This window comes from Ursus maritimus, unplaced genomic scaffold (assembly GCF_017311325.1).
Source record: "Ursus maritimus isolate PB19 unplaced genomic scaffold, ASM1731132v1 scaffold_1, whole genome shotgun sequence".
In the NCBI taxonomy this organism is placed as follows: domain Eukaryota; kingdom Metazoa; phylum Chordata; class Mammalia; order Carnivora; family Ursidae; genus Ursus; species Ursus maritimus.
Genome location: NW_024423343.1, coordinates 5,735,016 through 5,759,022, shown reverse-complemented (window position 1 = coordinate 5,759,022; position 24,007 = coordinate 5,735,016). Strand labels below are relative to the sequence as shown.

At 56.4% G+C, this 24,007-nt stretch overlaps 1 protein-coding gene across 1 annotated transcript in view; it reads left to right on the top strand.

Moving 5' to 3' along the window:
- SH3BP4 (SH3 domain binding protein 4) overlaps nt 1-24,007 on the top strand; it is an 81,826-nt gene that overhangs the window by 40,917 nt on the left and 16,902 nt on the right. The gene's annotated exons all lie outside the window — the stretch shown is intronic.

The window sequence follows — 24,007 nt, the reverse complement described above, 5'->3', positions numbered from 1 at the left end:
GGTGACCTGCGTGCATCCTTACCTGGGCTTACATGCAGTTTCCTTTCCCTCCTTCTCTCCTTCCGTCCTGCCCTCTCCCTCCCCACCTCCTTCCTTCGGAATCTGGCACCACCCCATCATTTTGGGCAAGTCATTTAGCCTCTCTGGACCTTCTTGTGTCTTTGTTGAGGGCCCCCCAGGGCATCCGTCATGGGGCTTCTCTGAACACGGGGTTGATGTGGTCAGGGGGGCGGCCCTCCCCTGACACTGCGGTTCACACCGTTTGTCAGGCACCTTGCCTTCCCCTCCTCACGCCGTCCCGGGGGTCCCAGAGGTCAGAAGAGGGATTCACATGACTCGCTGGCCGGAGTGACTAACATGGGGCGCCTCTTTCCCAGAGGTGAGCAGCTGGCCTGCGGGGTGGCTGTGCAGAGGGACCAGCTGGATCTTTCTGGCACACTCTGGTCGTGTGTTTTAGGCTCCTGTCGCCATCAGGCAGACACAGGTCCGGAGTTCCTGTGATGCACCCGGAACCTCCTTTCCACTCTGTCGACGGCGGGGAAAGCTTTGCATTTGGCAGAAGAGGAAGCAGAGACTTTGAAAAAGCCCGCATCTGTCCGAGCTCAGCGTTTTCCCAAGGTCACAGTGTCTTCCCAAGGTCACAGGGTCTTCCCGTTACAACCTGGCCATCCGCCGTCCCAGCAGGTCCGGGGTCTGCCCACGCCTCTGCCCGCCCCTGGTGAGGGTCTGCCATGCTCGGCACCTGTGTGGTGTGCCTGTCGCCCTGGCCGCTTGTGAGCAGGGACCCCGCCCCCACCCCCATCCACCCCTGGGCCGCCCCGGACTCTGCTCAGTAAACACAACTTGATCCTTTTTCCTTTCTTCCTTGTCGTCACCATAAACCCTGTTTACCCGCGCTGCTCCCTGTGGGAGCTGGAATGTGCAGCCCCTCTCTGCTTTCAGTTGTCGGTGACATGAATGATCATGGGTGGAGGCTTTCAGTTGGCCTGCGATGTCCTCGGATCGTGTCCACCCTGTTTTGGGCCTTGTTCTGTTCAACGTCATTTTTATCGTGAAGCGAGCAGGTGTGTTTAACCTGGGCCCGTGGCCTCCTAGCCTGGTCCTTCTAGAGGCTCTGCAGCGGGATTTATAGCTACAGGTGGTTTTCTGCAGAGAAGGCCCCTAGCCCTTACCGCATTTCTCTAAGTATCTGCACCCCCCAAAAAGGGCAACAGCTCCTGACTTGGAAGAAGGCCGAAGACAGGCTTTGGGGATAAGTGGGAGGTAAGAGGAGCGGGGGCAGGGTCGGACGGGGGCCCCGAATGTCTCCCCTGGGCTGGAGTGCTCAGCGAGACCAACGTCAGACCAGACGGAAAGCAGTTAAATCTGTGCTTTCCTTTATCTCATTAATTCTTCGCTTTTTGCTAAATCCAGCTATTATTTGCTCATTTACAGAAGGAGGGAGACTTGGCTTATGGAAATCCTTTGGATTTTAGTTGAACTCGGCTTATTCGGAACAACACCTGAAAATCAAAGGCGCTCTGCGTGTGGCTAATGGGAACCTAGCGCCCACATTACTACCAGGCTGTCCACGGGTCTTCCTGAGTTGTTCAGGCTGCACGGTGTTGAGGTCTTGAAGTGGCATTTGAAGAGGAGTTGATGAACTGGCTTTCAAAGGAGGCTGGTTTTTTAATGAATGGTGCGCGAGGTTCCAGGGCCCAAGTCAGATCTGGCAAAGAGGAAGCTTCAGGGAGAGAAATGTTACTGTGCCGTGTTTGAAGAGCTCCTCTGTAGCTTCGTTTTATATTTAAATTTTGCACAGCACTTTACAGTTTGCAAAGCTCTCCTGAGATTTGTTCCTGATCTCGGGGAGAGGTAGGGCGAGCCTGATAATAATTAGTAACCTCATCGTACAGGTGAGGGAGCTTCGTGCCTCGGAGAAGCGAACAGTGATTAAAAGCGAGGTCAGACCTCAGCACCATCACACAGGGGCCCCATAGCAGGAGATCTGGGGTCCAATGGTGGGAGGCTAAGCAGGGTTCTAGAATTGTCCATCAGAAGTCGCCCAACTATTGCAGAGGCCAGGGGCGCCTGGATGGACCTGACAGGAATGTCGCTCACCAGATTCCCATCTGGCTCGGATCACTTGATTTCAGAGGGGTTTAAAGTGACTTCAGAATCGGGCCTCCGTCTGCCGGGGCCTAAATATTTGTCAGGGGCCAGGTTTGGGTATGAGTCACTGGAAATCAGTTTGCCCACCTTGGGATGCCAAGTTACCGTGGAAATTCTTCAGGGTACCACACGTGAGTGGGCGTCAGAGTGAATCTGAGTGAGCCTGTGGGTGGCCCGGCGAGGGGCCCCGTGGACGGGGTGTGGCTGGGTGGCAGTAGCTGGCAGCACCCTTGCATTGCAATCCCCCAATGAGACTGGGCCAGCGTGACCCAGACAGTCTCTTCTGGCCAGGGTCTGGCCCTCAGACACTGGACTCGGGGGCGGGCTTGGATCCTACAGACCCAGGCCACGGAGGCCAGGCTACCAGTTGATGGATCCCATGTGAGAACAGCGGATGCTTCGGTGAGCGCGTCCTGGCTGTGCAGATGGGGGGTGGGATGGTGCAGCTATGTGTCGTTTTATCGCTGGGGAGAAGAGCCCTCTTGGGGAGAGCCTTTTGCTCCCACTTGACCAGTGTGGCTCTGGAGGGGTGTGGCCCGGACTCTGGAGCGAACCTGTCTGGGTGGCTAACAGCAATGCGGCCCCACTAACTGACCCTCTGTTGTGCCTCAGTTTGCTCATCTGTAAAATAGGAACGAGAAGCTGCAGCTGGACGCGTGTGGCGCCTTCACGGCTATGGCTGCGCTTCCACCTTGTGCAGAAGCGCGGCTGTGGCTAGAGCTGGACCCGCGGGGACGGGGACTCAGGCTGGAGGCTGGGAGGCGTTGAGTGTCTGCTTCCACACCCCTGGCCTCCCTCAGCTTGCCTGCGGGAGTCTGTTCCTGTGTTCGCTTAGTGAGTTGGAGTTGGGTCTTTACAGCCCTAAAAAGCACACAGGTGGTCCCAGCCGGTCCCTGTGCAGGGTCGCTGCTGCAGAGGGCACGCGTGCTCCGGGCTCTTGGTCAGCGCCTCTGACCAGCACCACCTCCATCCCTCCTGTTCGAGGCTTCGTCCTCCGCCCGCTTTTCCTTTGATAGCTCCTTTCTTTTCTCCTGATGGCACGTATGTTCCTTTGGTCCCTTAGTGGTTTATTGCTGATTATAACTGAGACGTGTCTCCGTGTGTACCAGTTTTTGGTGAAGGTACGTTTTCTGACTGTTCAGTCTGCACACACACAGTTTAGCCCCAGATGGGTTTGTGATGGACCCGTGTTAAAGTGTTCCGATCCCGCGATATTTAGGAGATTGCCAAAGTTGTGCAACCACCCCCTCTATCTGGTTCCAAAACATTTTACCCAAAAAGAGACCTGCAAGCAGAGACCTGTGAGCAGTCACTCGACAGCCCTCCCTGCCCCCGGCCGCCGGCAACCAGTGACCTGCTCTGTCTCTGGATATGTCTGTTCTGGAACCGTACGGTATGTGACTCTTTGTGACTGTCTTCTTCATTTACCGTGATGTTTTCAGGGGTCCTCCACGATGTGGCATGGGTCAGAATTTCCTCCTTTTTGTGGAGAGTAGGACCCCATTGTGTGTGTGGCTACACATGTTTTGTTGGTCTGTTGTTCCATTTGTGGACGCCTGACTGTTTCTGCTTTGTGGCGATTGTGTGTCGTGCTGAAACTCACTCTGTTTTGATGTTCTAACTAAATTCTAAGAGCTGTCTTCACTGGTCTGCCGGCTCTGGAGAGACCCCTGGCTTTGGACTCCAGCTCCCCCACCCGGTCCCCACCCGGTCCCCAGTGTTTATCAAACCTCCAAGAGCCAGGGCTTTACTTAATTGCTTCTTGATGAAAGTCCCCTCAAATGATGCTGATCTGAGCACAGCGTCCCCTTCCTGGCGGCCAGGGCAGGGCCCAGGAACCTGCATCTCACAGACCCTGATGGACGGTGGGTCGCCACCGTGCTCTGCTGCCTCATGTCCGCACTGGTCCCATCACCGCCTTTCGGAGAACCTCAGAAGCACCAGGTGTTTGCTGAACCCTGCCTGACAACCGGATTTTGCAGGTTGAGCACATATCTTACTGGCCAGACGTGGTGGGGGTGGGAAGGGAGAAGGGGAGCCACAGCCTGTTGGCTTTCAGAACGATGTGCCACCGTGGGGTCACCGTGTGCCCGAGCACTTAGCTTCCGTTAAGCAGCTGCANNNNCCAAGGTTGCATCCCCGTGTCCTTGACGGTGGGGGTTTGGCCCCCGGGGGGTTGGGAAGCCGGCAGAGCCCCTGTAGCTGTCCAGCTCCCCCCACCCCCACCAGCTCCAGGCACTCATCCTGTCCTGGGCTGGCCGGATGGAGGAAACCAGAGAATGCCGCCCTCTCTGTATTGGAAGCGCCCTGGGCACCAGTTCTTCTCACCGAGGGTGCAGGTGTAGACGGAAACGGGACGGCAGGGGGCCATGTGGCCTTGGATTTCGCCTCCTTTGTGTCTTCTCTTCGTGCCAACAGAGTTTTTTTCCTCCTCTTCCTCCTTCTTCTCCTTCCCTTTCCTTTCCTTTTCTTTTTTCCTTTCAGAAGGGCTCCTCGCTGCTTTGGGCAGTATCCTACCTAACATTCTCAGGTTTTGGTAAAGAATAGATCAATCAGAAATCTGCAGAGTAGCATTTCTATGGGAAACAATGTGTATTCCCTTTTATTTTTAATGGGTTTTAAGTGCGATTCTAAAACAGTCCAGAAAGGAACCTGTGGGATGAAGGCACCCAGTCCTGTAGGACTCTCAGGACCGGCGGTCTCCGCACTCAGGACCCACCTCACTCTGCTTTGCCCCTGGGACCACCAGCCTGGGTGTCTGCTCAGCCAGCGAGCGGACCTCCTCTGGGGATGTGCGTGTTGGTCTGTGCTACCGGAGGCATCCAGGATCACCCCTCCATCCTGCGGCTGTGCCCGGGGCCCAGAGAAGGACAGAGACAGGGAGGTACTGGGGGAGGGCTCTGGGCAGGTGCGGCGACAGCAGCAAATGGCTTGTGTACCATCAAGGTGAAGGTTTGGGTTTGGGTTTGGGTTTGGGTTTCGGATACCACGCAGCACCCGCGCGTCCTGGAGTGAGCTGGTTCTCCAAATCAGTTTCATCATCTCTCCTCATTGAACCTGGAGATTTAAATGCGTCGTTAAGGCTTTTTTCACCGGGCCTGACTGGTGATACAGTCTTCCTAGTTAGAATGGACATGATCTCCGCTTTCCTGGGGCCTGGGTGAACCCACACCCAAGAAATCAAGTGGGGGGCCAGACTGCGGGCAGTTGGGGGTGGGGCTCAAGTGAGAGGTGGGGAGTGGCTGAAGGAAGGCCGGCGGTAGGGGAAGGAGAGGGAGCTGGCCAGAGAGCAGGTGGAGTCTGGAGCCGTGACGACGTGTGGCCCCGGGACGGGGGACCAAACCCTGCGTGCACCCTGTTTTTGTAAAGAAGGTTTTATTGGAAGCAGCCATGCCTGCTTGTTCGGTGTGTGGCTGTGTTGGCCTCTCAGAGGCGGAGCTGAGCGGGGGCAGTAGATAGAGGCCCACGGAGCCTGAAAAGCTCACCATCTGGCCCTTTACAGCGGTGCCGGCTTGGGGACATGGGACAGTGTCTGGAGACGTTGCCGAGGTCACAGCTGGGCTTGGGGCTGCTCCTGGCATCTAGTGGGTAGAGGCTGGGGTGCTGCCAGCCATTCCACGAGGCACAGAGCAGCCCCACAGCAAACCATGACCCGGCCCCGAATGGCAGTAGCGAGGCTGAGAAACACTGCTTTCCAGAAACAGTTCTCTGTTCCAGCTAGAGAACCGACTGGTTGGGGGGAGGAGGAATCTAGGATGGGTGATTTCTGGGCGGTGCCCTTTGCCAGGATGGGGATGCAGGGGTGTGGGGGGAGAGGAGATCAGCGTGTTGCCTTGAAGGTGGCTGTGGGCCGTCCTGAGTGGGCGTGGGAGGCAGCTGGCCGTGAGAGACATGAATTTGAGCACCCCGTCGCAAGGGGGCAGCTAGCCGCCCTAAGGAGAATGCCCCAAGCGACAAGAGCAGAAGGCCAGGGACAGACAGTGGGGACATTGGACACTCTGGACAGGCGGAGGAGGAGATATCTGTGAAGGGGGGCGGGAGGACCAGCCATGGGGGGGCTGGGGAGACCCCGTCAAGACACACCCTCGAAGGCCAGCCCAGAGGGAGAGGAGAAAGCAGTCACGCATGTGGGAGGCCGGTGGATCAGCGGTTAGAAAGCTGCCAGATGAGACACGCAGGAAAGCACCCTTAGGCCTGGGGCTCCGTGTGGCCTCACGCCAACCCCAGCGAGAACAACGTCTGCGCTTGTGGGCGGGAGCGACTTCCAGGGCAGGGCGGATGGAGGGCCTCCACGAGGAGCCCGGGGCAGGTGGGGGCTGCACGAAGGTTTCCAGACTGAGAGGAGGGAGGCCCGTTTCCAGCCCCGTCCCCCGGCACCAGCCAGCGTGGAGCCCTGACATGGGGCCAGCAATCCCGTAGGAGAGGAGGCCCGGTGCTGCACGGGGCTCTGGGATAGTGGACAGCACAGCCTCCCTGCAGAGGACAGCGGGGGCCAGGGAGAAGTTGGCACCAAGCATCAGCTGGACGTCTGGGCACGAACCATGACAGACGAAGCCGAGGACAGAGACGTTCCTGGCGGTGCCCTTTCTGCTCGGGAGCAGTTTCTTTCGTCCCCTGGCCCTTTCTGAGCCTCCGTATGGAATAATCATCCTCAAGTACTTTTCATTTTTAGTTGGAAGCAAAAGAAAAGCTTCTCCCAGGTGCTTTCGGCTCCTGGTCGCCTGCTCCCCATCCTAGCACCTCTCCTCGTGTCCCCATCAGAACTGCTGGGAAAACAAGCCGTGATTTACCAAAGGGGCATGGACCTGGCTTGCAGAGCCTCTGGTGAGTTCTCTCCAGTAGGAGACTGTCAGGTCAGTTGAAGTCCATTTCATCTGTGCCTGGTACAGACTTGAAGCAGAGGCTGTATGGAGAGACAGATGATTCACACGAGGTTTGCTAATGTATGCTTTGATTTTTTTTTAAGGAAAAAAATTTTTTTTAAAAAATGGAAGCAACCATCTGACCATTTTTTTAGCTGTACCGAAACAGCAGGACGTTGGGGATCCTGCTCTGGTCTCCAGGAGCTGGGCTGCTGTTTGCCCAGGGGGGCAGGTGGAGACACAGCTTATGTTCTTGGAATTGTCTAGAAATGAGCTGATCCCTCTGGTCCTGGTGGTGGGCTCATGCCAGCTCCGCAGGAGGGCATGCAGGCTCATGCTGTAGGCCCTGCCTCTCGGGAGCTGGGAGACCTTGGCCCAGGTGTTCAGCTTCTCCAAACCTCGGTTTCCGAGGTTTCTCAACTGCACGGTGGAGGCAGTAATCGTCTGTCTCAGGAAACGAGTACACGGAAAGCACTAGAACGTGCCTAATGCACACGCAGCGTCCAGCAGATGTGTGGGCTAGTTCCCCAGGGCGGTGGAGCAGTGGCTGCATGGCTTAAACAACAGAAATCCATTCTTCCAGCCTGGAGGCTGCAGGGCCACGTTGCCTGTGGAAGAGCCCATCTTCGCCCCTTCCTGCTGTCTGGCAGTTTCCCTGTGGTCTCGCCGATCATTGGCCAGGGGCTGCGTCTCCAGTCTGTCTCTGTCTTCATGTGGCCAGCTGTCCTCCGTGTGTGTCTGGGTCTGGACGTCCAGATTTCCCTCATTTCCCTTCTCTCATGGGGGCACCTGTGATTGGATCTAGGGCCCACCCGAAGCCAGAATAACCGTATTTTAACTTGATCACATCTGCAAAGACCCTGTTTCCCGTGGTCAAGTTCACGGACACTGGGAGTCAGGATTTAATGTATCTTTTGGGGGAAGGCCGTTCAGCCGGTGGCCCCGGGTGTGGTGATGTGTGTTACCTGTGTTAACGGCTTCTGTTGTAGCTCACGTCCTTGTTGTCAGCATCTCTGTGACCGGCTCCGAGCAGGAAAGGTCTTCTCTCTGCTGTGTTCTTGCCCCAGCTGCCCCGAAACGTGGCAGATGCTCTGTACCTACGTGGTTGGCTTAAGTTAAGGAAGACGCCCCCCCATAACCTTTATTGTTTTCAGAACAGCATTCTGCTCTAGACAGATATCAGGAAGGCTGTGAACATAAGAAGTCTTGGCTTTGGAGAAGCAGCCGCGTTCCCGGATGGTGAGGCTGGGACCGCCCACAGACCCTTTGCTGGTCTGGGTATTTACTGAGTTATTGTTGCTGGGTGCAGAGCCCTGTGGGGGCCGCTGAAGGACACCGTCCTTGCTGACCCAGGGGGACAGCCTGGCTGGAGAGGCACACAATTAAATATAGCCACAGTCAAGTGATGAGGTCCTATGGTAGTGGAGCCCGGGGCGCCAGGGCTGGTGACCGCGAATGTGGCATCGACTCAGAGAGACGCGTTCTGGTTTAAAGAGCCCGGACAACCCGTGGCAGCTTCCCTTGGGCCCTAGGATGGGCTCGCAGAGCACTGGCAGCGGCTCCGAGCACCCCCAGGGACAGCTGGCCGAAGGAGACGGCGAGGACGGTGGGTGGGACGGGAATGTTCCTTGGCCCCTGCAGACGGGTCCCGCGGTGTGCCGTCGGCATCACAGCACAGCTCAGGGACTGAGGATGGGGGCGGATGACCTGGTTTGCCGGACAGGCGGTCGTCAGGATGGGCCCTGTTTGCCGGGTTGGAAGGGTGCCGGTAGGAGCAGGTTCCATAAAGTTCTTTCCAGGGGAGCTGAGGGAGAAACCAGAGTTAACCTGTCAAGTGTCGCCTTCTACTGTAGCCCCAAACACGTGTGTCTTACGTAAAGAAAGCTCCGAGATGGGTTTACCCCTCTCGCGTCTGAGTGGGGCGTGAGTCATTTCACTAGGAAAGTGGGTTCTTGCTTTTACTCCCGGCGACCCCTGTGTGCACGAGGCCTGGCCTACTCCAGGCTACACACGGATTTCCTCTGTCACCGGCCAGGCCTGCTGGACGCAGGTGCCCACGAGGCTGCTCTGCAGGAGCCAACCTGAGGTCCCCTCTCTCACCGTTTCCTCCATGTACAAGGCGCACTAGTGTCCCTCAAAAGGCGTGTCCAGCAGGAACCTCAAAATGTGAACTTGTTGGAAATAGGGTCTTTGTAGAGGTGATCCGATCCGTTAAGAGGAGGTCATACGGGAGTCGGCTGGGCCCTAATCCCATGAGCGGTGGCCTTGGAAGGGAGCCGTGTGAAGACAGGGAAGAAGGCCGCGTGGTTGCTGGAGCAGAGGGAGAGCACCCAGAGGAGAGACGAGGCTTGCCCGTGACACCACAGGCTGGAACAGAAAACGGATTCTTCCCTAGAGCTTTTGAGAGCGCGTGGCCCCGTGACACCTTGCTTTCAGACTGCCAGCATCCAGAACTGGGAGAGAGCAGTTCCTTTGTTTTAAGTCACCCTTAGTGTGGTAATTTGTTCCAGACGCATTCCCTGTGTCCCAGCCTCACTGAGCCCAGGGTGCCTCCAGGAGGCACGGGACAGCTGGGCAGTGGGGTTCAGGGAGTGGGCTGTGGGGAGACGTGGGGTATGCCCAGTGCTGGCCAGATAAGCCTTTGTCTGCAGTAGGAAGCCTTCACCCCTCAACCTTGACTGGGAGGAAAGCTCGTCACCCGCTTTCCTTGGTAAATGTGGGCTGGTCGGGGCCAGGCTCGGGGCATCAGCTGCAGGTGATTCTGGGTGATACCAGAGGATTCTGTCTACTGCAGAGAAGCTCTCTCGGCGTTGGAGGTGCCAGGGGGATGTAGCTCCCCCTGAAAGAGCCCCAGGCTGGGCCCCGGAGCCCTGGGTTCTCCACCCCGCTCTGCATGATTCATTAGCCCTCTGACCTCGGGCAGAAGCTCCATGTTCCTGCTCGGTTGCTTCATTACGCGCCAAGAGAGGCCCGCTGTTGTTACTGTACTTACACGTGTTGTGCGTAGGTCCTAAGTGCATGAGTTTGGACACACACTGCCACCTGCGTCACCCGTTCCCATCAAGCTGTATTCCCATCACCGGAGAGCCGCCTCCGGCCCCTGCCCTGCCAGTCCTGCCTCCTCCCCTTAACCCCTGTTCTGGTTTCTAGAGGTCCCTTCCAGCTGTTCTCGCACGTCACGTGATGTGTGCTCTCTCGTGTTTGGCGTTGTATTCGCCACCATGCCTGTAGGGTTTCTCTGGGTTGTGCGCGGATGAGCGTTTCCTGTCACTGGTGCTTGGATGTCCCACCATCGGTTCTGTGCAGACATCTCCTGTTGGCGGACACAGGGTTGTTTCCAGTTTGGGGCTATTAGGAATAACACCAACGCAGACATCCTTCTACAAGCCTCTCTATGGACAGAACCTTCCTTTTCTCTTGGACATGCGTGTCTGGTGGTGGAATTGCTGGGTCTGGCGTGTGTGAAGTGTTTCAACGTGGTGGGTCTGTTCACTCTTCTGGCAGGTGGCTCTTCCGTGGGTCCTTGGGTCGGGGTGGGAGTGGGCGGCGCCAGGCTGGGACAGCAGGTGGGCAGTGGGTGGGACCCAGTTCCTCCTGCAGACCCGTTCCTGTGCCCCCTTTCCACCCTCGAGTAGAGCTGCTTCGTATTGGCCTCGCCGTTGCTTGGGGTTTCTGCAAAGACCTGAAGAGTGTGTTCGCCTTCTAAAAATCAAACGCCATGTGCTGTGGGGTCTTCCGGGCCTCCTGACACCCCGTTTCCTCCACTGTTGACTGTGTGTGTATACCGTCTAGTTCAGGTCAGACTCACACCCAGGGAGGTTTGGCTCGCTCTCTTCTGCAGGCAGGTGGCAAGGCTTACCTGCGCACGGCAATGACCACCGCAGGAGACGGTCCCCGGGTTCCGAGGCCGCACGGGCTGCTCTGCTGGGGCCACTGTGTCACTTCACTCCTAGGATGCACCTTGATCTTCTCAAGGTCAAAGTGGTCTTTAAGACAGAGTTGCCCGTTGATTAGCAGAGCTCACATCACCTGGGCATTTGGGACCTGCAGCCTGTGGGGGACCAGTCATTTCAAGAGTCCTTCTGTGTGTGGTTTGTGCATGACTGAGAAGGAGCCTCACCCCCAAGAGTTTAGTGTGGTGGGTGTGCTGACTCGGGACCGGTGTATAACACCCAGAAAGTGCTGCTGCTTTTGGGTGCCTTCGTGACGGGGGTTAAAGTGGGGGGCGGGTCAGTGACAGCAGAGCCATTTACGGAGCATCGGTTGAAGGGTTTGGCCAGCAGAGGCAGGGAGAACCTTCCAAGCAAGGGACACAGCGTGCCCAGCTGAGTGTCAGAGGGTAGACTGAGGCAGGCAGCGTGAGTCATGAGGACTGTCACAGTTGAGAGGCCGGTGGGGGATGGTGGGGATGAGGATGGTCTCTTGGGGGTTGAACTAATGAGGATTTTTTCCCAGTAATGAGGTTACGTAGATGGGGGTTTAGAGGCCATGGGAGAAGGGCCAGGTCCTTCCAGGTAGCGTTTGCCTGGGCCTCGAGGAGGCCAGGCGGGGGACCTGCCGTGTGCAGTCGAGCTGGGGGAAGTGGGATCTGGGGTCTGTGTAGAGGAACTGCTGCGATGCTTCGGTGGGTGGGTGCTTGGTCCAGGCTGTGGCGATTACCTGTCCTGTCTGTGCGTCAGGGTTACGTGAGAGCTGCGACACTTCTCTGGATTGGCACGTGTCGCTGCAAAGCCTCCACAGTGCTGTCAGCAGCATCCCAGGTCAAGAAGCTGCTGAGGGGAGCCCTTTGGGCCACAGGCGTGTGGGCCTGGCGTGAGGCTCCTGGCTTCTCCTGGGGAGACACCAGGGGTGCTGATGAACGGGCGTGATCCCGTCCAGGATGCTAATGGGCCGGGACTGGGGACCCCGAGCGAGGGGAGCTGGCGCTTGGCACATATTAGCGGAGTTTCTCCACACACCTGGAGGAGGTGGGCAGTGTTATCCGTTTCACAGACAGGAACTGGCGGCACTTGCCCGAACTGGGCAGTTTCACGCTTGGAGCAGGGACACCACTGATTAAAGGGGAGGGCATCCAAGGTGAGAAAGGGGTGACTTCGGACCAGTAGAGCCCATGACTTGGAATAAACGATGACATCTCCAAGTGGAAATGCAGAGAGTTCGTGGTTCGTGGAGACCATAAATTTGAGTCCCTGGCTCAGAGCCATCTGGGGCCACCAGTGCTGTGCCCACTCGTCCTCATTCTCCAGGGAAGGCCATGAGGAACGATAGTCATTGTGTGCCCACTGTGTGCTCATGTGGCAGGGCAGGTGTACGGACCTCCTGCAGGTGACAGAGGCTCAGAGAGGGTAAGTAACTTGGCCAAGAGCGCACAGCTAGAGCTGGCATGTACACACGCGGATCGACCCTGGAGCCCCGTGTTTCCTCCTTTGTGCCATGCCGTCTCTGCAGTTCGTCCCCACTGTGGTCCGAGGGCGAGCAGGAGGAAGACATGGGTGATCATTTAATAGTTTCCCCAGCACCAGGAGGAGACCACAGCCAGTGACAGAAGACCAGGCAGGGACTCAGCAGGGCTTGTGCGTGCCGGCCGTGGGGCTGGAGGCCGGGGGCTCAGCGTGCACGCTGTGGTCTTGTTCTGAGAGAGAGGGCGGGAAAGGGCCTGCTTATCTCCCAGGCTGCCGGGAGTGGGGCCCTCCAGGGAGAAGGCAAGGGCAGATCAACTCGCTAGAACAGCAGAGGCCCCAGAACAGCCTTTTTTCCCTGGTCTTTTTCCAGAATTACTTTCTCTTGATGCATCAATAACGGTGAGATCCAGGTTGGGCCAGAAGACGTTCAAACCCTCAATGCCGATTCGCAGGGGCTGCCTGGCCTGCACAGTGTGGCCTCCGGGCCTCTGCCCTCCCCGCTTGCGCGGGCGTGTGGCTGCCAGGCCTTCTCCTTCCCAGACCACGGGCCCCGGAGCATCTTTGCTACTGTCCAGCATGAGCGGGGCTCTCCTGCCCCGTCCGGCTCCGTGTGTCTGGGGAGGGCCAGTGGCTCCCGCTGCCTTTTCTCTTGTCCCCAGCTGCTGTTCTACGCCCCTTCTAGCAGCTGCTGGAAATTTCTGTTGGGGGTTTTGCCTGTGTGTTTGGTTTCAGTGCTGAGAGTCCCTGGGGTGTTGATTTGTATTCTGTATGTTGTCTCGGTGCGTGGACTGCGCCAGACTGACCGGACCCACCAGAAGGCACTTGACGTGGGCCACCAGCTCCGGGGTGGTGCCCTCGAGGGGGGCTCCCCTGACCTTGTGAGGGGCCACCATCCCACTCCGCCCTGCTCTTTCTTCCTCGCCTCCTGTTTTCCAGTGGTCCGAGCGTGTTCTCGGTTAACCACGATGCCCAAGCACCTCCGTCGTCTTAGTGCAAGCAGCTTGTTGTAAAGCCCCAATTACTTGGTTGCCACTAAGAAATGACTTTGCAAGTCCCCTGGGGTGACTTGGCAAGAATTTTACAATAACATTTAGGATGTAGAAATCTAGTTACCCGTTGCCTGCAGACATCAGATGTCTTCAGGAGTGTTTGGTGAGCGGTCATCAGGGATGGCCTGGTAGTTTGGGATCCTAGGATGGAATGTTCTGGAAGTGTGGAGGCAAGGTGACATTTTTCAGTAGGGTCCGTAACTCTCTGTTTTGGGAGCTTGACTTCTGTTTGTTGTCTGTCCAGTTTTATTAGATGTGACAGAGACACATGAAGAGAGAGAGGCTGGGGTGTGTATCTCCCTGGGGCCACAAAGTACCACAGATTGAGCAGCTGAAAACAACAGAAATTCACTCTCACGGTTCTGGAGGCCAGAAGTCCGAGATCTTGGTGCCCGCAGGGCTGGTTCCCTCTGAGGCTGTGAGGGAAAAGCTGTTCTGGGCCTCTTTCCTTGGCGTGTGGACGGCCCCCTTCTCCCTGTGTCCTCACATGGTCTCCCCTCTGTGCCCAAATTTCCCCTTTTTATAAGGACCCCATTCGTAGTGGACGAGGGCCCACCTTCATCCCTTCATCCGAACTTGATCGTCCACAAACGTCCTGTTTACATATCAGGTCCTATTTGCAGGCATCTCGCAGGGGCGGGTATGCAGGTCAGGCTCTTCCAGAGGGTGTTAGAAAAATGGGAATGTGGATGCTCCCCAGTGTCTTCCCCTCCCTGGCCTGGTGGGTGCATTTAGGGTTTCACCAAAAGACATTTGTTCCTGTGCGTGACTTGCTGTTATCCAAAACCCCGACTCGCGGTTGGGCCTGAGGTGGCTCCGGCAGTGGAAATAAGGTGCAGTGAGTACTGTCAAACCTTCACTCCACGGAACCTGGTTCTAGCAACGGCGGTAAGGTTCACGAAGCGATGAGTGGCTTACGGAGAAATTACACTGGCTCATTTAGTAACACACCTACGAACCCAGCTACGTGCAGTTCTCTGCCGCGGCAAAATCGCGGCGTTGGACCACCGTGGTGCAGGTAGGAAGCGGTGAGGCCAGGTTAAAAAAAAAAGATGTGTTTCACACGGACTCCGAGCACTTGCTGATGGAAAGTACAAGGTTTGTGTGGGCACTGGGTCATGATAACAGCATCACTTCTTGCCTCTTTGGGTTGTTTACTGTGCCCCAGGCCCCGTGCACTGTGTACAGGCATTGTCTGTTATGCGAGCTCTCCATACTGTGCTCCCTTCCTCTTGTGGGTGGGGACAGTCAGGCACCGAGAGGTTAGGGTGCGTGTAGCTGCATTGGGGAGTGGTTAGATGGGGCCTTCCTGAAGCAGCGAGCAAGACTTGAGTGGCAAAAGCTGTCAGCAAAGTGAGGTTTGTGGGGACAGAGCTTGCCTGCCGGAGGGAACTCCCAGTGCAAGGGTCTTGGGGCAGAAATGAGTCACACTTGGAAAATGAATGTACCAAGAAGGAATGGAGGTCACGGAGGGCTGGGTGGGGCCAGATCATTCAGTCCCCATAAGGAGGCTAGATTTTATGGAGTCCCAGTAGGAGGGATAGATTTATCCTAAGTGCAGGGAGATGCTGCTGGAGAGACTTAATTTGTGAAGAGGCCCCCAGCTGTTCTACGGAGCGTGGCTTAGCTGTGTGCGTTTGGGGCTGGGGGGCTGAAGGGCATGGGATGTGGGAGACTAGGTGGGAGGCGGCTGTAGTGAGTCCAGGGGAGAGGTAAAGCGCCCAGGTAGAAGCAGCTAATAGAAGGGGTCAGATCCACTCACTTTAGAGGCAGAATTGCCTGGATTTGAGGGCAGAGTTGACTCTTTGTGACAGAGAATGCGTGGTCCCCAAAGTTTAATTTATTCTCTGTTCCTTTACAGAAAGACTTTGCCAGTCTTTCATCTACACTGCCCTGGGACTCATTTTTAAATAAATGAGCCCTACCATGTTCCTGGAAGAAAAGAATAAAATATATAAAGGTGTCACTTCTTACCAGTGCCATGCCAGCAGAATCCCAGTGGGGTTCCCATTGTGAGGGAATCACAAGGTGGGAAGACATCGTATTAAATTATTTTAAAGTTCATTTGGAAGGAAAAAATGGGTAAAAATAGCTGATAAGAGACTTTGAAATAGAGAAGTGTTAGTCCTTCCAGGTAACCCAATGTAATCAGACTAGCATAGTGCATCAGGCCGATGTGGTTTTAAAAATATGCAGGCTAGTGACATGGAATAAACGAGATTCAAACCCTCGTGTCTGCACACGTTCAGAACGCGTTGAGATGACATCACGTCAGTCAGGAGGGGATGAATTGTTCGGGACCTGTGATTGCTTAGCCATTTGGTAATGAATTTCGTTAAGTTCCTCACTGAGCAGCAAAATAAATTTTGTACATTAATGTCAGCAGATAGACCGTTTTCTTAAATAAAGGAAAACAGATGTGAGTATTTATCAGATTTTTCATGAAGATAGGGCTCTCTGTGTTTCAAGGCAGAATCACAAAGGAAAGATTGACACAGCTGCATAATTGAGACTCCATCAAGTTAAGCAAATGCATCTGAGCACGTGCGAGCGACAGAGTGGGGAAGATATTTGCCGCGGAAATGATGAAATGTCAGCCTCTCATTGAACAAAGGAATCAAAATAATACTCATAAAACAGGAAGTCAGAAGGAGGAGTTTTGAGAAATTTCTGGCTGTCACAGTCCCAGGAGTATGCATGTGAACTTCGGTATTCCGTTCCCTCCTTGTCCTATTTAGCCAGGCTTTTCTTGCACTGCCGGCGGGGTGGGCGGGGGGATGGGCACCCACCGCTGCCCAGAGTCTGCATGGCTACGACTTTCCAGGAAAGTGTTTGGCAATGCTTCGTACTCTGCTGGAAAGTCGTCCTAAGAGGGTAATCCACGATGCGGAGGAAGATGGGTTATAAAGATGTCACTGCACGGGCCGTTCACAGCAGCCACCGTCGGGCTCCCGCCCGCAGCAGCGGGGTCGGGCTGTTCTCGGCTGCTGGCCCGCTCCGAGCCGGCCCGTTCATGAAGCTGCGTTGACTTGGCCTTCTCACGCCCCTTTCCATCATGCGGCCCGTGTTTGTTGGTTTGGCGCGGCTCGGAGGCCATCAGGAATGCGCTGGACCAGTAGAGTAGGGCTGGCGTCCGCGTGCCTTTGGGGCTGCTTTCCAACTGTGCTGTTTGGGGGGCTTGGCCCCGCTCTCCGGCCCTGCAGTCGTGCAAACATTGTCACTCATCCCCACCACCCTTTTGGTGTCCGCGGCTGCTGCCGTGTCTTCAGGGTATGAAATTCCCGTCTTGAACTTGAGCCTCGGGCCTGGCGTCTGTGTGTCATTAGCGAGCGCGGTCAGTCGGATCGGCCCAGCACGAAACCCTGGAAGCTGCGGCCCGTCTCTTCCTTGTGTGAATCTGGCATTTTAATCTGAGTCTCAGGAGTAAACCTCGGGGGAACAGCCCTCTCACTAAAACCAAATAAGCCTCAGTTTGCTCATCTGTAGAATGAGTGACACTGCCCAGGTGTTCTTGTCCCAGAGCGGTATCTAAGATGAACTTTTTTTTTTAAAGATTTTATTTCTTTTGAGAGAGAGAGAATGAGCGGAGGGGGGGGAGAGGGAGAAGCAGGTTCCCCGCCGAGCAGGGAGCCCCACGCGGGGCTCAATCCCAGGACCCCTAGGTCATGCCCTGAGCCGAAGGCAGACGCTTCACCAGCTGAGCCACCCAGACGCCCCTAACATGAACTTTCACACAGCCTTTTCAAGTTAATGTATACTAGAGAAGATAGCAGTGTATCTAAGGCAAATCTTTTTAAAGGATGGACAGGCTTCCCTTTTAAAGCACTAGAGAGCTGCCTTCTTTAAATAACTTCCTTAAATAAACTTCAGTTATAAAAAGGGTGTTGCTCTAAAGAGAAGTATCCATTTGATTTTTGTTTTTTTAAGAAGACAATGAATCAATGACCATCATTTACACGTCACACCCCCAGAATGCTGGTGTTTTGCCGTTTTGATGAGTGTGTCAGACGGGAGTCTTGCCCCCTGACCAGCAGCCCCAGTCCAGTGAGTGGGTCTCTCTTCTCATTGCTGTTAGCACGTTTCAGAGATCATCACACTCGTTCCTCCTGGTCACTAGCTGGGGACCGGGGTTGGGAAGTATCTGGGCTGGTCACAAGACCCCNNNNCTGCCGCCCGTCCTGTCACACGGCGGGCTGGCCTTCCCATGTGACTCCGGGGTGGGGGCAGACCGCAAACCACCAGACCTCCTGAACCCCACGCTGGGGGAGCACTCAACGTGGCACACGTGGGTTACTCTTTGAACTGTCAGCAGCAGCAGGGTCACGGGACAGACCAGACGTGGCAGTCAGAGCGTACATGGTGTGACGGGCAAACCGAGAGGTCTGTGAGCTTCAGGTCTCTTGCTCCCCAGGAAGACATGGTGGAACCCACCTCGTTCCCCTTGTGCTGTCGGTGTCACGTATGTTCCCGACAGCTGCACGATCAGCAGTAGAGGGAAGGCACCAGGTCCTCCATCCTCTGTGCCTTGGGTGGCCCCTGGTGCACGGTGGGGCTCAAGAATGGGTTGGCTGAGACATTTGTCCGTTCAGCAGCTGGCATCAGACACAACGTAGGCCAAGCACTGTGTAGCGCTGGGGAATTAGAGAAGCCACGCATCCAGCTTTCAAGCAAACGAGTGTGGTTGTTAGGGAACAAAGAAATCCCGCGCATCCTAACAGCTGTGGCGCTCAGGACCAAAGTGGCAAGCGCCCAGAGTAGACAGTGGGGGAGGCCCCGCAGAGCCCAGAATGGAGATGGATTTCCATTGGCAAAGCCGCTGTTGGACGGGGGTCCCTCTCCAATGGGCAGGTTTTAATGGAGGAGAAAGTAGGAGCCCTGTTGGGTCTTCAGAGACGGGGTTGGGGGAGAAGCTGGCAGAGTCCAGGAGCTGGCTGGGAGGGGTCTTGGAGCCAGAGGAAGGAACAGCAGCTGGGTTTGGCGAGAGGACGGGAAGGACAGAGGGCTGTGTGATGCAGATGTGGTCGGCAGGTAAGCGTGCGGAGGGTCTGGAAGGACAAGCCGGGGGTTCGTTGTCTCCTACAGACTGTGGAGAGAAGAGCCGGGACTATGGATTTTACCCAAGGAACCGGTGGGACGGATCCGGCAGGTCGCTGGCAGGAGGAGGCCCAGCCCAGTGATGCTGCTGACCCAGAGTGTCCTCTTTGTCACTGACTGGTGAAACAGCGCGTGGTGTTGTCTGTCCCCCGGCCTACTCCTCGGATGACAGAAACAGCGGGTCAGAAGTGCAGACGTGCCTGGGGCCCTGGGGGGTGGCCCCTGAACTACAGAGGATCAGTAAGGGCTTGAGCGCAGCATGTCCCCAGCCCAGTGCCCGGCGCGCAGAGCCTTCGCTGTCCAAGCTTTAGGCTCGCAGTGTTGTCTCGGGCATGGCTTCCCTGAACACGTCTGCTCTACGTTTCCTTCTGCTGAGCGCACGGCCTTGTCCCTAGAGGCTGAGCTCAGTGGGTCTTCACGGAGGCGATGGGGCCCATGCCAGGGAGATGCCCACGTTTCTCAGACGGACTCAGGACTGGGGTGCGTGATGCTCACAGCTGGCCTGCTGGGGGGGCTCTGAGTGGCAGCAGCCCGCTGCCCTAAACTAAACTCAGTTATTGAACTTGAAGCACACTCTGGACACTGGTAAGTGAAGCTAGTACCCCAGGATCCCCTCCAGGGGAGCCATGCTCTTTGCACCCCCAGAAGGAGGCAGCCCTCCTTGGAGGCTGCAGGGCAGCGTTTTCGTCTCGTGCTGCAGGTGCCCACAGCAGGCAGGGTTCTGGAGATGAGACTCTGATGTAAGAAGCCTCCCGCCACCGTGGAGTGGAAGCTTGGGTTTCGCTGGGCCGGGCTGGTCCTCTCTCGTAACTGGAGCCCGGGCCGTCCCTGCCCACAGAGGGAGACCTGGAAAGGGGACACCAGTCACGTGTTGGCTTTCCACTTGGGTTATTGCCCAGACCATTCGGGTCAAGGGTCAAGATGCAGAGAGCTGGGGAGCTGGTTTGCAGGCTGAGGGATCGGCTGCTGTTGGCTTCAGAGGGAAGAGGTGCTGGAGACGTTTGCAGGCAGAAAGACAGAGGCTCCCCCTTGGCCTCACTGGGTCACTGCCAGCCCCCCCTTACGGTGTCCTCAGCGTGACTGTGTGAGAGCTAGGAGTTCCTGCTGCCCCCACAGGCCCCGCCCCGCAGGCTCGCTGGCATGCTGGGGGGCTTCTCTGCAGCTGACTCGGGGGGTCAGGGGCCCGGGGTGTTGGGGCTCCAGGCAGCTGCTTAGAAGGAGACAGGTCAGCCAGGGAGGGTGTCTTCGAATTATTTTGATTTTCCAGAGCTCGCTGTTGTTTGGGGAGTGAGCAAGGTGAGCAGACAGGATGGAGTCTCTGTCCACAGTCTGGTGGCTGAAAGCACGCAGAGCGGGTTGAAACTCATGCTTTCTTTTTAACCCGGAGGAAATCTGATGCAATCAACACCATACTCTTACTCCAGAAATTAAAATCAAATGTGGGGATGAGTCATCTCAAATGAGGCTCTAACAGAACTCACCAGGGAGGAACCCAGAGCAGGCTGCGTGCCCTGTTCTTCCTGCACCTTCGGGTCGGGGCCCCCGGGGAACCCTGGGGGGTCACTGTGTACACCCCAGGCCTTGAGTGAGGGGCCCCACAGATGCTCATGTTCCCCGGTTATTCTTGGTGGCTTTGTGTTTGGAAACATCTCGGGCGGGACGTTGGCAGGTTGGCCCCCGCACGATCGTTCTGAGTCTGGAGTCCGAGGCGAGCAGCAAGTCGGCGCGGGTGGCTGGGGGCTTGTCTGTAGGTTTCCGAGCCTGCCACCAGAGTCTGTAAATAGTTCCGTGCGCGCACAACACTGTTGTCTGTTCGGAGGCCGGCCTCCTCGGTCCTGGGGAGGAGCCAGCAGCAGGCGCTTTTCTCCCCTCATGAATCAGCCTTTATACTAAAGCAAAGAAAAACTCATTAGTTGTGAGTCAGACACAAGTAAGCTTTAATGCTCCTTCCTGTCTTCCCAGGCCTGACTTCTACCAAGAGGGGGGTGGAGGGTGGCTTCCCCGGGTGTAGGCATGGCGTGGGGAGGATGGGGGGTTGTGGGGATGGAGTGACTGCCCCCTACCCTTCAGAGAGCTCCGGAGGTCGTGGGCCAGCCACCCCAGGCACGGGTGCACACAGCTGCAGGCTGTCCTGGAGAAGTGACCTGCCCTAGTGGAGGGTGGCCGGACTTGGAGGTGCCACCCAGGGCACCCATCGGTGATTAGGAATGTGTAGCTTAGATTTCCAGAATAGGCTAGGATTCCTAAATTCACCCTGCCTTGTATAATCAAGTCGCAAGGCTATCTGGGGGACACTAGACATTCACTGGGGATTTTGACTCTTTAAAAAAGGAGATTATCCCAGGGATACCTGTCAGAATATCTCTGAAGCCATTATCTTTATTTTTAAGAATATTTTATGTATGTATGTATTTGTTTGTTTATATCAAGAGCAGGGGGAGGGCAAAGGGGGAGAGAGAGAGAATCTCAAGCAGACTCCACACTGAGCGAGGACCCCGACACGGGGCTCAATCCCACGACCTGAGATCGTGACCTGAGCTGAAATCAAGTCGGACACTTCATGGACTGTGCCATCCAGGGCCCCGCCTTTGTCTTTATTAAAGTAGAATTCACTCATTCGTGGTCAGTCGGGTCTCACAGCAGAGGTCGGGGTGGAAGCAGAGCGAATCCTGTGGCCTCGTGGAGCTTACATTCTCTTGGAGAAGTTGGGCTGCGCACGGGAAAGCACATAATATGTCCCATTGATAAGGAAAGTAGGGAAAGAGGCTGGAGTTAGGGATGTTGCGGTGGCAGACGCCTGTCCCTGCTGATGACGTGACATTGAGCAGGCCTGAATGAAGTGAAGGTTCTAGTCTGGTGAATATCTAGGCATGGGCCTCCCAGGTGAGGTGACAGCAGGTGCAAAGGCCCTGAGGAAGAACAGAAGGGTCCACAGAGCTATCGAGGACCCACAGTATGGGGCCTTGAGGGCACTGTAAGCGCACTAGGGGCTAAGAAGCTTTCGGAGGGTTTCGAACAGATCTTGACTTCTAAAAACATTCTGACTGCTAACTGAGGGGTAGGCTCCCGGAGGGCAGAGTTGGACACAGTGGACTTGGTGGAAAGGAGCTGTTACTGTCATGGTGGAGGTGAGGTCAGGCGGAGGTCATGTTCTGGCCGGGGTGTGCGTGGCAGGGGAGTATACACACGTTTGCATGCACACCGCCCTCCACGGAGGGCGGGCTGCTGGGGACGGAGACCGGGCTTTTAGCTGGGTGAATGTGGCATTCAGCCGTGACTGAGTTGGTGAAGCGTGGAGGGGGCTTGGGGCAGCCCCCAAGCTGGGTTTGGACCTGGGAGGTTCAGGACAGACACCCATCAGTCCTAAGGGGCCCTCAGTGAGCTGGGTCTGGGGTCCAGGGGTCACTTGTCAGCCGAGCAGGAACCTGGCCGTATCTCGTTGTGCTGCGAGGGGACCCAGCTGCTCGGGCATTTGACCCGTGGCTCCTCCGAGCTTTTCCTAGTCAGCAGGAGACGCATACACCCCATTCCTGACCCGTGTCTAAGAAGGCAGGTGATAAATGTTCCCTGATACTGCTTTTCTGGGGCTTTTTGGTTGGATTGCAGGCGTTTTAAAACATGTATGTAAATAAGAAAATAGCAAAAATAAAGTCATAAATAATTTTTTAAAAATGGGGAAACGGGAGGAAATGAATAGGAAGATAGTATAACGTATAGTAAATATAGTAATATGCAGCAGTCGTCTTATGTGCCATAAAATACGGTCTCGCACCTTCATGAACTCATTATAAAGCAAATCCGAGCATTGTGTCATTTCCCGCAGTAGAACCTTTCTGATACAGTGGGAGCTAATTCCAGGGGCCTGCACCTTGAGCCCCAGTGACTTGGACTTGGAGCTCGGGGACATTGCAAATCTGAGGCCAGCGCATGAGTCACCGGAGAAGCGTGCAGGCCTATGGGCAGGAGGGTGGAGCGGGAAGGGTGGAGAGAGGACCGTTTTCCTGGAGGTGCAGGTGAGGGGCGTGTGTTCTGGGAGCAGGCGTGAAACAGCGCCGGGCACACTTGAGAGGCAGCAGGTCCGCGTGTGGTTACCGACTCACATGGGTGTGGAGGTGAGTGACAAGCCTGGAAGGGCAGGTGGAAACCGAGTCATGGAAGGCTCCGAATGCTGGGCAGGGAAGTCAGACTTTGCTGATTGAAAAGCAGCTGCAGAGTTTTAAGCGGGGCAGTGGCCTGACCTCGAAGGACAGCTTTGAGAGCAAAGGGCTCCCTATGGAAGGGACGGCGGGAGGAATCAGGGACCCCGCGGCCGCTGGCAGTGAAAGCCGGTGCCCACTGGGTTTGGAAAGAAATGATTAGCAAGGAGGTGGAGCCCAGAGCGTTTTGCTGGCCGCTGCCTCCTGGGCAGGTTACTGCCGAGATCTCTGCACGCCGGGCTCTGGAGGGGTGGAGGTGCAGAGCTGCTCTGCGAACCCTCACGCTGATGGTATCTGGTCAGGGAAGGTTCCAGGGGGAGAGAGTCTGCCAGGCTTGTCCGGGGAGGGGCGTGCTGGCTGCCTGATTTGTTGTAAAATAACACCCCCGAGGGGCAGGGGTGAGGGGCAGGCCTTGTCCAAGGACGGTCTCCCACTGCCCCTGAAGAAAGGTGGCCATTCTGGGCTTCACACAGGGCATTGAGCACCGCGGGACAAACGCCGCCGGTCCGTGGAAGAGGTCCGTGGAAGAGGTCCGTGAATGCACGCATTGATGCTCGGGGGCACGCGATGCCTCTGGCTGCCTGGTGATCACTTCGGAGCCGTGGCTCCGCTCCGGCTGATGAAGTGAGCTTGTCAGAGCGGTGCGGTTAGTGGCTTCTCTGTTCCTTGAATGGCACCCTCCGTCGGGGCGGCGTGTGTTAAAGGACTGCAGATCGCTTTATGTAACTGCTAACGCGCTCGTGGGCTCTCCACTGGCTTGGGGCAGAAACTATGTCCCTGTCCTCAGTGATCAGTCTCCAAAAATTGCAGTGGTGTCCTGTGATGCTTTCTCTGCCCACCCCTGAGGCCCTGCCTCACCCCCAAGCTACCTTCTGGGTCGTGATAGGGAATGCAAGAATTCCGCTAGTAGCGTGTTTATCTCTAGTTTTATCTGCCAACCTCCAGATTCTTCCAGCTGCTCGTTGGGAAACCTTGTTCCGTTCTGTAGGTGCCTCAGGTGAGCTGCTGGCTCCTGCTGTCCCCGCCCTGGATAAAATCAGCCCCATGGGACCCCACCAACGTGCCTTACAGGACTTTGAGGGAGGTGGGGCTCGTCCAGGGGCCCCCGCCCATCGCCATGTGCACCTGCATCCTGCCCCCCACAACGGGCCTCGGCCAGGCAGCTAGTCCGGCGCTGTGGACCCTGGGTGTTACAGCACAGGGCTCCCCCAGCCAGCCTTGGGGTCCTCGGGGCCACACTGGCGTGGGAGCGA